The sequence below is a fragment of the Mustela lutreola genome, chromosome 15 (assembly GCF_030435805.1).
Source record: "Mustela lutreola isolate mMusLut2 chromosome 15, mMusLut2.pri, whole genome shotgun sequence".
Lineage (NCBI taxonomy): Eukaryota > Metazoa > Chordata > Mammalia > Carnivora > Mustelidae > Mustela > Mustela lutreola.
The window spans coordinates 5772028-5782719 of NC_081304.1; the positions used below are offsets into that span (position 1 = coordinate 5772028).

At 51.5% G+C, this 10692-nt stretch overlaps 1 non-coding gene across 1 annotated transcript; it reads left to right on the top strand.

The window, feature by feature from the left end:
• Positions 1–10157: 10157 nt before the first annotated feature.
• TRNAW-CCA (transfer RNA tryptophan (anticodon CCA)) lies at positions 10158–10230 on the top strand. The gene has a single exon. It is a non-coding gene; the product is annotated as a tRNA-Trp (tRNA).
• Positions 10231–10692: the final 462 nt, after the last annotated feature.

The following is a 10692-nucleotide window of genomic DNA, read 5'->3' on the forward strand; positions in this document are numbered from 1 at the left end:
AAGCACAAGGGGATACTGTGTATGTTCTTAGAGGATACTGTGCGTTCATTGGGGGGCTCTTAAGCTTAATCCCAGGGACCATAGGCCCCTCCCTCCAGCCAGAGCCCTGTGGCAAGGGAGCCCTGTGCTTACTACCAAGATGGCTGACAGGAGAATCCTGAACCACTATTGTAACTGGGTCTATCTGTCGCTGTTAAGGAAGGAAGAAAAATCCCGTGTGCCGACAGCTCGGATATGCTGTTGACTAACCCACTTGGTACTCAGAGCCTTCCAAACACTACTTTTTTTTTTTTTTTTCCAAACACTACTTTTAAAACAGTTTTAAAACTCATGTCCTGGGGTGTGGGTTTTTTCTTTTTTCTTTTTTTCTTTTTCTTTTTTTTAAATAATGAGACTTGGGGATTTTTTTTTTTTCTTCAGCAAGAGTAGGAGCATGTGTGTGGAGGGTGATTGGGGGCTGAGGGACAGAGAATCTGAAGCAGGCTCCATGCCCAGCACAGAGCAGAGTCCCACCACCTGAAATCATGACCTGAGCTGAAATCAAGAGTCGGGCACTGAACCAACTGAGCCACCTAGGTTCTCCACCGCTGAAGATTTTATTTTATTATTTTTTTAATAGAAATGGCTTTACTTTAAAAAATATATATTTATTTATTTGAAAGAGAGACAGAGCATGAGAGAGAAGAAGGTCAGAGGGAGAAGTAGACTCCCTGCTGAGCAGAGAGCCCGATGCGGGGCTCGGTCCCAGGACCCTGGGATCATGATCTGAGCCGAAGGAAGAGGCTTTAACCCACTGAGCCACCCAGGTGCCCCAAGGTTTTTTTTATTTTTAAGTAATCTCTACACCCAATGGGGGTTTCAACGTGTGCTTTCCCAACTAAGCCAGCCAGGTGTCCCCAGACATGTGAGGATTTTATTAGATGAGATTACTGAGTGGAACAAAATGCTCCCCTGTCTGTGGCCAGATTCTGCCATAACTTACTTTTTGCTACATTGTAGTTCTTCAGGTGATTTTTTTCTGTCACTGCACAATATTATTTCCTATTACTACTGACACAGTTAGTTGTTGTTGTTGTTGTTTTTTAAGATTGCTTTTCTTTTTTAATTTAAAGAGAGAGCATGAGTGGGGATGGGGAGGAGCAGAGCGAGAGAGAAAGAGAAAATCCCAAGCAGACTCCGCACTGAGCACTGAGCTGAGCACAGGGCTCGCAGCCCAAGGCAAGGCTCAGTCCCACAACCCCAGGAGCATAACCCAAGCCCAAATCAAGAGTTGGATGCCCCCAGCGGACTGAGCCACCCAGACACCCTAAGGTCATTCATTTAAAGGCATACTATCTCCCGTCTGAAAGATACTGCTTGAAACTAATGTAATCTGTATGATAACTGGAATTAAAAACTTAAAAAAAGATATTACTAAGACAGCCTTGCAAGACTTGATTGTGGCCCATCCCATAAGTAACACTGGTCTCCGGTCTCCAAGGAGAGTCTTACTTTTAAAGACTGCATCCCCTCGTCAGATGTACCCAGAACTCCGGTTTAGAAAGCTGTCACTGCAGCCATCCTGAGTCCGATAGGCCTCCCACAGGACCACCGGCGTGTCCTCTCTGGGCGTGTGCAAGAGCCCTGGGGCATGAAGGGCACAGGCCAGGGCCATGCTCTCGGTCCTCCCCTGGTCTGTCCTCTGCTGAGGAATCAAAGGGCACCGAGTGCCTCCCCTGCTGTGTCCTCCCTTTCAGGCCTGTTGACCACGCCTGAGCCATTTTCACGGTCAGCTGGGTTCCTGGGGCCTGGGGTGTTCTCTTCTGCTTTGAGCCAGTGGCACACACCCGCCCCTCCAGCTAGAGGCTGAGCGGAGCGCATTTCCTTTCCCATTTCCACCACTGCTCTCAGTCGGCCTGAAACTGGAAATAACCCTACTTGAGGCTTCTGCACCATGATACCGACGCTGCCTCCGAAGCGACTCCCCTGTGGGCCTGCGAGCCGGTGCGGGAGAGAATTTCAAAGTTGCTGTGGGGTGTGGAGGTTGGGGCAGACGGGACTTGAGCCAGGTCCTGGGGGAGGCTGTCTGGGCTGGGACCAGCAGGCTGCACCTACACACAGCAGGAGGTTCAGGGTTGGGAGAGGTGTGGGCTGGAAACCAGTCCGGCATGGCGTCGGGATGCTGGTGTAAAGGAACCTGAGCAGGGGCTCCTGGGCCACTCAGTTAGTTAAGCGTCTGCGTTCGGCTCAGGTCATGATCTCAGGGTCCTGGGATCGGGCCCTGCATCGGGCTCTCTGCTCATCGGGGAGCCTGCTTCCCCCTCTCCCTCTGCCTGTTGCTCCCCCTGCTTGTGCTCCCTCCCTCTCTCTCTCTGATAAATAAATAATATCCTGAATGAATGAATGAAACTGAACAGCCTCCTCAAGGAGGCTTCCTCACGGAGGAAGGATTCCAGCCAGTCTTGCTGGGCTTCCGCACCGACCAAGCAATGGCCATGTCACTGCGGTCACCAAGGGTTCCATGGGTCCTGCAGGTGCACAGCACGAGGCATGAGCTGGAGGGAGACCTGACGCGCATGGGTGCCCAGAGCAAGCAAATCAGGATCTCCTGGAGGAGGCGGATGAGCTCGTGATCGCTCAAGGGCGTGAAGAAGGACAGCAGAGCCCAGCCTGCTTCTCCCACCTTCTAGTCAGTCAGCTGGACTGTGTGCCAACCTCCATGCAGGTCCAAGTGGCCGTGTGACATCCTGGATTGTGACCCGCGCCACTTCGAGGCTTGGCTGGCCCGTGTGACCCGCCTCGTTCCCTCCTCCCGCTGTACTTGGCCGTGCTGCTCCGCCGACGTCAGGGGCTCTTAGCTACTGCTGTCACCCGAGCCTGACTTTCCAGGAGCCATGCTGGGGTAAGCGAGCAAGGGAGACGCTTGAGGGCTGACCGGCATCCGACCGTCCTCCAGCGGACTCCACCGGTGCCCGGGGCCGTGCTCCTCTCCCCGGCACGGCCTGCCCATGGCCCTCCTACTATACTGACCCTCCATCTGGTGTCCTTGATCTGTCACTGGGGTGGAGTGTGCTGCGTTCATCATGTGGCCCATTCAGGCCTCTGCTCAAATAGGAGTCCCCGGCCCAGAGAGGCCGTCCCGATATATAATCCGTAATCGCCTAGCCCCCAGCGCTCTCTGTTCCCTACCGCGCTGTTCCTCCTTACAGCCCTTCTGGCTGTCTCCCGGGTTCCTTACGGAGGGTAGACGGTCTCTCCGCCCATCTCCCCGACCTGCGCTCGGCAGGGCCAGAGCTCGGGCACTGTTGCCCCCCTCACACTTAGAAGAGTGCAGGAAACACCCCCGAGTGGCCGTCGTATTCATGGTCTGATTTAACAATACCGTGTCCCAGAGACACTACTAGTGAGCAAGGCCAGCGATATCCAGCCGCTCCCAACCTCCGGCCTGCGGGGAGGCCAGCCAGACAGTGACCCAGTGGGAGGAGTTCCAGGACCGAGGGCAGTGTAGGACTTTGGGGGACATTCAGCAGCGGCTCCCACCTGTCTAGAGCTCGGGGAAGACCAGGCAGGCAGACCCAGCTAAAAGCTGGACAGGATAACTGCTCTGTGGAGACGGGACAGGAATGTACCCCAGGGAGGAAGCCTTGGGCAAGTCAAGATCCAGAAAGAGCTGAGTGTGGGATTGGAAGGAGACCGGGCCCCGAGGAGGAAGCTGGCACAGGGCGGAGGCCAGGTCAGCAGGAGTGCGCTGGGGCTCGGAGGGCTTTCTAAGGATAGCTTTGCTGAGATACATCTCACTTCTCACTCATTGAAATTGGGTGATCTTAGCCGTATTTAGGAGGACAGGTTGGCAAGACGTGGGGGCGGGGGGGGGAGGAAGGAAGGTGTTGCGTGCGAGTCTCAGCCCATCGGTACCCAGTATTGTGGCTGGATAGGCCCTCGTGATTCTTACTGTGGTGACAAGGCGCCCTTCAGCCATAACCGTCAGGAAACTGAAAAAATAAAGATGTGCCACTTACAGGACCTGGAAATTTCACAGCACACCTGGGGCCACATGGTGAGGTCACGGGAGAGAGAGAGAAGGCGGCCGGGGCCTGGGCTTTTGCTTTAATTGGGATCAAGGGTGGAGGCCGAGGGAAATCAACAGGGATCACTTCAGCAAAGGAGCCTCAGTGCTGGGAAGCCACAGGCTTCGCCCTCTCTGGTCGTGGGGCTGGCGGGCTGCTATTCCCGAGAGCCGTCCGAAGTAGATCAGCCAGCCAAGCTGAACCGGTCGCTTGCCTTATGACAGAGGAAACCCGGGGTGCCCGGGGGGCTCCGTGGGTTAATCGAGCTCTGGACCAGGCTTCGCACTAGGCTCGGAGCCTGCTTACAATTCTCTCTCCCCCTGTCCTGTCCCCGCCTGCTCACACTCTCTCGGAAAACAAAAAATGGGACAAGAGTGGAAACCTGTTGGAGCTTACACTTCAGAGGGGTGCCAATGACCTTCAGGGTCCTTGCTTGAGTAGTGGGGGCCGGAGGCTGCCGCGGGGGTTGGTAGGTCGGGGATCCCTGGAGCAGGGGGTGCGGGGGTGAGGTGGGGAAAAGGGTGGGACAAGTGATATTGGAAGTGTCCCCAGACAGAGGCCTCGGGGCAGCAGAACATCGTCACCTGCCACTCAGGGACATGAATCTGAGCAGGGGACCCAGGATGAGGGGCTGTGGGCTTGGAGGGGGCCCCGAAGCCACAGCCCTGGCTGGGACCCCACACTCACCACTCTTGGTGAGGGAACAGGGCAGAATGCAGTGGGGCCCGGGCTGGACGAGGGGAGAGGAGGAAGCAGCTGGGGAGGGGCGGAAGAGGAGGGAGGTGGGGGGTGCCTCAAGGACCTGAGGCCATCCGCTGCCAGCCCCTCCGCCTCCGCCCCAACCCAACTGTGACTGCCCTGCCACTTCTTCCCTCCTCTGCGGAGAAACCTGCCCCAGCTTCCAGGACGCAGGGCAGATGCCTGACCCTCAGGAATGGTGTGATGTACGGGAAAGGGCACAACAGGAGTCGGAGGCCCAGGGCGGTAAGCCAGGCTATGTGACTTTGGCCAGGGCCTTAAACTTCAATCCCTTTGCCCATCTCTTAAAAAAAAAAAAAAGAAAAGTAAGGACACCTGGGTGGCTCAGTCACCCAGTTAAGTGTCTGTCTTTGGCTCAGGTCATGATTCCAGGGTCCTAGGATCGAGGCCCTTGTTAGGCTCCCTGCTCAGTGGGGAGTCTGCTTCTCCCTCTCCCTCTGCTGCTCACCCTGCTCGGGCTTGCTCTCTCTCTCTCTGTCTCCCTCTCTCTCAAATAAATATATAAATATATAAAATCTTAAAAAAAAAAAAAAAATGGGGCACCTGGGTGGCTCAGTGGGTTAAAGCCTCTGCCTTAGGCTCAGGTCATGATCCCAGGCTCCTGGGATCGAGCCCTGCCTCGGGCTCTCTGCTCAGCAGGAGCCTGCTTCCCCTCCTCTCTCTTCCTACCTCTCTGCCTACTTGTGATCTCTGCCTGTCAAATAAATAAATAAAGTCTTAAAAAAAATAAATAAATAAAAGCCAATGTCATCAGATTGGCCCGAGGATCCAAGGTGATTTTGCGTAGGTGTTTTCAAACTATTAGGTGCTCTGGGACTCATACTAATTATGATCTTGTCATTCAAGGCCTTTTATAGTCTGCGCCTGGTTCTCTGGGGCAACTCTCCAATTCTTTGGCCCCTACATCCCTTCTGAGATGTAGGGATGGCTTTACCCAGCGTCCATGTCTCTCTCTGCTCCAAGGTCAGGGGCTCTCTCCCTCTCTGCCATCTGCTTACCCTCAGTCCGACCACTCACTGCCTCCACGCACCCCACACCCCCTGAGAAGCCTTTCCTGACCAGCTCCCGGTGAGCTCTGCTTGCTCCGCCCCGGCCTCGGCCTCGGAAACCCAAATGCCTGCCTTTGCTCTAGCGGGTGTGTCACCAGGCTCTTTGTTCCTGAAGGCAGGCCCCCTCCTTGACCCGCCACCCCCAAGCCCAGCGCCCCTCTTCAGTAACCCTCTGATGGCCGCTCTCACCTGCAGTCCGGAGCCACAGAGCCATGGTGAGGACCCAGACCCCAGGCCGCCTGGGACAGGTTGCCTCCTGCGTTCTGGGAGCAACCAGGAGCAGACCTTACACAAGCTACCTGCCTAAGCCTCAAGAAACCCGGTTCCCAAACTCCGCGAGGCTCACCCAGGATACTGTGGGCTCCTTGCTGCCAGCTCCCAAACCTGGCAATCCATGCACGCTCCCCGTCCTCCCGGGCCCGCCCACAGCTCCCATTCTTGTTAAGGGCAAAAGAATTCATCCGTATTTTCACTCCTCTATGTTTCAACCTTGGACCCATTGAAGTCTACCCTGGTGATGGGTGTGAGGTCAGACCCCTAGACCCTGCTGTCCTTTTCCAGAAAGCTACCCAGTTGGTCAGATAGTATCTACTAAAAGGGCCGTGGTCAGCAGCACCTGGGTGGCTCAGTCGGTTAAGCATCAAACTCTTGATTTTTGGCTCAAGTCATGATCTCAGGGTCGTGAGATCGAGTCCCGTGTTGGGCTCTGCACTCAGCCGGGCGTCTGCTGCACCTTCTTTGTCTCCCGCCCCCTGCGCTTGCGCTCGCTCTCTCCAAAGCAAGCAAATAAATTAAAAAAAAAAAAAAAAGGTCCTTTGTCAGCTGTCAGATTTGAGAGGATGCATTTTACAACCAAGTTTCCATTACGGTGCTGGGTACGCCCGCCATGCTCATTCCGAGGCTTCCCAGAAGCCTTGGGGGTCTGATGGGCCACTCCTCCCCGACCTCTCTCCCTTCGAGAGTTCTCCTGGCTCTTCTGCTTCTTCATGCATTCAGGGTAAACTTCATATTTTCTAGTTCTAGGGGGGAAAAAAAGGCTTTGGATGTTTTTATTTGGATCATGTTCAATTTATAAACTACCTTTGGAAGAACTGACATCTTTATGATGGTCGGTTTCCCTTTCCAAGAACACAGCACATTCTTTTCAGTTTCATGTCCTTTGGGAATGCTTCAGAGTTTTCCTCGGGGAGGATTTTCATGTTTCCTGTGATGTTTATCCCCAGATATTTTATCTCTTTTGTTGACATTGGAAATCAGACCTCTTCGGTCATGCCGTCTCACTGCTGGGTGTTTGTATAGGGGAAGGTATTGATTTCTTGATACAGGTTTTGATCTCACTTTCCTACTGAATTCCTGGACTGTTTGAAGTGGTTTGGCAGTTGGTCTCATAGGGACAAAACTGTGTTTAAATCTCAAGTTTAAACTCCACAAGTAGGGCAGCTCTGAGAAGGGTCTTCCACTGCTTTGAGATCTCCCTGCACTGGGACTGGCCCCACAGAATTTTTAATCTTTGTTTTATTTTTATTTTATTTATTTTTTATTTTATTTTATTTTTGTATCAGAGAGGGAGTGCATGGGGGGGGTGTGAAGTTAGGGACAGAGGGAGAGAGAGAATCTTTTTTTTTTTTTAAGATTTTACTTATTTATTTGAAAGAAAGAGAAAGAGAGAGTGAGAGAGAGAACACAAGCAGGGCAGAGGGAGAAGGAGAAGCAGGCTTCCCACTGAGCAGGGTGCCCAATGCAGGGCTCCATCGCAGGACCCTGGGATCAGGATCTGAGCCGAAGGCAGACGCTTAATGGCTGAGCCACCCAGGTACCCCAGGAGAGAGAAAATCTTAAGCAGGCTCCACACCTAGCATGGAACCCGACACGGGGCTCAGTCTCATGACACTGAGATCATGACCAGAGCCGAAATCAAGAGTCAGATAACTTAACTGACTGAGCCAACAGGTGCTCCCCACAGAGTTAATTTAATAAGCAAACGACTGAGTCTACGAGGTGAAGGGCTAAATGAGATGCTCGATGACTCCGGTCATGAAATCTGGCTTTCTCTGTGCCAAAATCTGATTTGCACAAAATTCTAAACATTTTTTTTTTAGCTCAAAACATTTTGTTCTGAGCAAAGGATACAAGTTCTTTTAGAAATGCTTTTTTTTTTTTTAATATTTTTTCTTTATTTATCTGACAGAGATCACAAGTAGGCAGAGAGGCAGGCAGAGAGAGAGGAGGAAGCAAGCTCCCTGCAGAGCAGAAAGCCTGATGCGGGGCTCGATCCCAGGACCCTGGGATCATGACCCGAGCCGAAGGCAGAGGCTTAACCCACTGAGCCACCCAGGTGCCCCTACAAATGCTTTTTGACCATAAACTTACAAACACTTTTATAGCCTGAGAAAAGTAACCTCTGAGGAAAGGTTGCCTTTTTTGGAACAAAATGTCAGATCTGTCAGGATGACTATTATCAAGAAAAAAAAAAAAAAAAGGCAAAAGCAGCAAGTATTGTGAGAATGTGGAGAAATCAGAACCCTCATGTACTGTTGGTGGGAATACAATGTGGGTGGCGCCTGACTGGCTCAGCCAGCTAAGAGTCTGACTCTTGGGTGCCTGGGTGGCTCATTCAGCTAAGCGTCTGCCTTTGGCTTGGGTCATGATCCCAGATCGAGTCCCACATCGGGCTCACTGCTTGGCAGGGAGTCTGCTTCTCCCTCTGACCCTTCCTCTCTTGTGCTTTCTCTCTCTCTCTCTCTCAAATAAATAAATAAAGTCTTTATTTGAGAGAGAAAAAAGAAAGAAAAGAAAAGAGTCCAACTCTTGATCTCAACTCAGGTCTTGATCTGAGGGTCATGGGTTCATGATGGGTATAGCATAGTTAAAAAAAAAAAAATAGAACTGGGGCGCCTGTGTGGCTCAGTGGGTTAAAGCCTCTGCCTTCCGCTCAGGTCATGATCCCAGAGTCCTGGGATCGAGACCCGCATCGGGCTTTCTGCTTAGCAGGGAGCCTGCTTCCTCCTCTCTCTCTCTGCCTGCCTCTCTGCCTACTTGTGATCTCTGTCAAATAAATAAATAAAATCTCTTTTTTTTTGAAGATTTTTTTTATTTATTTGACAGAGAGAAATCACAAGTAGATGGAGAGGCAGGCAGAGAGAGAGAGAGGGAAGCAGGCTCCCCGCCGAGCAGAGAGCCCGATGCGGGTCTCGATCCCAGGACCCCGAGATCATGCATGACCCGAGCCGAAGGCAGCGGCTCAACCCACTGAGCCCCAATAAATAAAATCTTTAAAAAAAAAAATAGAACTAGGGCACCTGGGTGGTTCAGTGGGTTAAGCCGCTGCCTTCAGCTCAGGTCATGATCTCAGGGTCCTGGGATCGAGACCCACATCGGGCTTTCTGCTCGGCGGGGAGCCTGCTTCCCTCTCTCTCTCTCTGCCTGCCTCTCTGCCTACTTGTGATCTCTGTCAAATAAATAAATAAAATCTTTAAAAAAAAAAAAATAGAACTACCTTCTGATCCAGCAATCCTATGTCTGGGTATTTATCCAAAGTAATTGAAATCGGGATCTCGAAGAGACATTAGCAGCCCCATGTTCACTGCAGCACTAGTCCCAGTAGCTAAGATACAGAAACAACGTAAACATCCATCAGGGTATGAATGAATAAAGAAAGTGTGTGTGTGTGTGTGTCTCTCTCTCACACACACACACACACAGACACACACAGACACACACAGGAATACTCTCATCCTTTAAAAAGGAAGGAAACTCTGCAGTACGGGGACCACATGGATGAACACGGAGGACATTACGCTCCGTGAAACGAGCCAGTCATAGGACAGAGACTGCCCGATTCCCCTGACGTGAGTCCAAAGTAGTCAAATTCACAGACTCAAACACTAAAAGGGTGGTTAATCAACAGGCATTAGGTCTCAGTTAAGCAAGACGAAGAAGTTCCAGAGACCTGCTGCGCAGCATGGGACCTACAGGCAACAGTAACGTATGTTACACATGGAGGTTAAAAAGTGTCGATCTCGGGGTGCCTGGGTGGCTCAGTGGGTTAAGCCTGATGACTCTGATCTCAGGGTCCTGGGATCGAGTCCTGCATCGGGCTCTCTGCTCAGCAGGGAGCCTGCTTCCCTCTCTCTCTCTTTCTGCCTGCCTCTCCATCTACTTGTGATTTCTCTCTGTCAAATAAATAAATAAAATCTTAAAAAAAAGAAAAGAAAAGAAAAAGGGTCGATCTCATGCTAAGTGTGCTTAGCACAATAAAATTGAAAGAAAGAAAGAAAGGAAGAAAGAAAGAAAGAAATGGGGCGCCTGGCTGGCTCAGTCGGTAGAGCATGCGACTCCAGATCTCAGGGTCATGAGTTCAAGCCCCATGTTGGGAGTGGAGCCTACTTAATTAAAAAAAAAAAATTAAAATTAAAAAAATAACATTATTGGCTATAATAGCTGGTTCTGGAACCTCACAGAAAAGGGAAAGTAGGAAATACACATGTAAGAAAAAAAATTCTTTCAAAGCTCCCTGACGATTCTGTCACAGGATGAGCCCTGCTCTAGCCTACCATCATCCCTTCACAGGATGAGCGAGGGATCGGACACCCAGAGGCAATATTGAGGGGTTTGTCCAAGGGTTCGGAGCTCTACTTCTTCCTTGCACAGTCGTCTTGTTTTCAGTACTGTGAGAACCAGACCAGTGACAACATTGTCCTCCTGCTCTCCAGCTGCATCCCTTACCCTAAGAGGTGAAAACAAGGAAAAAATACTTTTAAAAAAATAGGACTTTCCTCACCCCCCAAGCCCTTGCTGCCTTTCCTGGCCTGGCAAGCTGGTCTGAACTTCAGAAAAAA